Source organism: Arachis hypogaea, chromosome 1, assembly GCF_003086295.3.
Source record: "Arachis hypogaea cultivar Tifrunner chromosome 1, arahy.Tifrunner.gnm2.J5K5, whole genome shotgun sequence".
In the NCBI taxonomy this organism is placed as follows: Eukaryota; Viridiplantae; Streptophyta; class Magnoliopsida; order Fabales; family Fabaceae; genus Arachis; species Arachis hypogaea.
In genome coordinates this window covers 35,538,863-35,540,958 of record NC_092036.1, presented here as the reverse complement: position 1 = coordinate 35,540,958, position 2,096 = coordinate 35,538,863, and the positions used below count along the sequence as shown (strand labels likewise).

At 40.4% G+C, this 2,096-nt stretch overlaps 1 non-coding gene across 1 annotated transcript; it reads right to left on the bottom strand.

The window, feature by feature from the left end:
* Window positions 1-643: 643 nt before the first annotated feature.
* LOC112712015 (small nucleolar RNA R71) lies at window positions 644-751 on the bottom strand. The gene has a single exon (XR_003157654.1). It is a non-coding gene; the product is annotated as a small nucleolar RNA R71 (small nucleolar RNA).
* Window positions 752-2,096: the final 1,345 nt, after the last annotated feature.

Genomic DNA, 2,096 nt, shown 5'->3' with positions numbered 1-2,096 from the left:
GGATTCTTACTTTTTCTTCTTCTATTCCTTTTTTTTTCTACTAACATACAGGAATCCCTCTACTATGGTAAAGAGGATCCCTATTATTATTTTCTGTTCCCTTCTTTTTCATATGAGCAGGAGCAAGGACAAGAATATTCTCGTTGAGGCAGATCCTGAACCTGAAAGGACTCTGAAGAGGAAACTAAGAGAAACTAAATTACAACAATCCAGAGACAACCTTACAGAAATTTTTGAAAAAGAAGAGGAGATGGCAGCCGAAAATAATAATGCAAGGAGGATGCTTGGTGATTACACTACACCTACTTCCAAGTTTGATGGAAGAAGCATCTCAATCCCTGCCATTGGAGCAAACAATTTTGAGCTGAAACCTCAACTAGTTGCTCTAATGCAATAGAACTGCATATTTCATGGACTTCCATCAGAAGATCCCTACCATTTTTTAACTGAGTTCTTGCAGATCTGTGAGACAGTTATGACTAATTGAGTAAATCCTGAAGTCTACAGGCTTATACTTTTTCCTTTTGCTGTGAGAGACAGGGCTAGAACATGGTTGGACTCATAACCTAAAGATAGTCTGGACTCCTGGGATAAGCTGGTCGCGGCCTTCTTGGCTAAGTTCTTTCCTCCTCAAACGCTGAGCAAGCTTAGAGTGGATGTTCAGACTTTCAAACAAAAAGATGGTGAATCCCTCTATGAAGCTTGGGAAAGATACAAGTAGATGACCAAAAGATGTCCTTCTAACATGCTTTCAGAGTGGACCATTCTGGATATATTCTATTATGGTCTATCTGAGTTCTCTAAAATATCACTGGACCATTCTACAGGTGGATCCATTCACCTAAAGAAAACGCCTACAGAAGCTCAAGAACTTATTGACATGGTTGCAAATAACCAGTTCATGTACACTTCTGAGAGGAATTCTGTGAATAATGGGACGTCTCAGAGGAAGGGAGTTCTTGAAATTGATGCTCTGAATGCCATATTGGCTCAGAACAAAATGTTGACTCAGCAAGTCAACATGATTTCTCAAAGTCTGAATGGATGGCAAAATGCATCCAACAGTACTAAAGAGGCATCTTCTGAAGAAGAAGCTTATGATCCTGAAAATCCTGCAATAGCAGAGGTAAATTATATGGGTGAACCTTATGGAAACACCTATAATTCATCATGGAGAAATCATCCAAATTTCTCATAGAAGGATCAACAAAAGCCTCAACAAGGCTTTAATAATGGTGGAAGAAATAGGCTCAGCAATAACAAGCCTTATCCATCATCTTCTCAGCAACAGACAAAGAATTCTGAGTAGAGCACTTCTAATTTAGCAAACTTAGTTTCTGATCTATCTAAGGCCACTTTAAGTTTCATGAGTGAAACAAGGTCCTCCATTAGAAATTTGGAGGCACAAGTGGGCCAGCTGAGTAAGAAAGTCACTGAAACTCCTCCTAGTACTCTCCCAAGCAATACTGAAGAGAATCCAAAAAGAGAGTGCAAGGCCATAGACATAATCAATATGGCCGAACCTAGAGAGGAAGGGGAGGACGTGAATCTCAATAAGGAAGACCTCATGGGACGTCTCCCAAGCAAGAAGGAGTTCCTTATTGAGGACCTGAAGGAATCTGAGGCTCATATAGAGACCATAGAGATCCCATTAAATCTCCTTCTTCCATTCATGAGCTCTGAAGACTATTCTTCCTCTGAAGAGGATGAAGATGTAACTGAAGAGCAAGTTGCTCAATATCTAGGAGCCATCATGAAGCTGAATGCCAAATTGTTTGGAATGAGACTTGGGAAGGTGAACCTCCCTTGCTCATTAGTGAACTAGATACATGGGTTCAGCAAACCTTACCTCAAAAGAGACAAGATCTTGGCAAATTTTTAATACCCTATACCATAGGCACCATGACCTTTGAAAAGGCTCTATGTGACCTGGGGTCAGGCATAAATCTTATGCCACTCTCTGTAATGGAGAAGCTGGGAATCATTGATGTACAACCTGCCATATTCCCATTACAAATGGCAGACAAGTCAATAAGACAAGCTTATGGATTAGTAGAGGACGTGTTAGTAAAGGTTGAAGACCTTTACATCCCTGC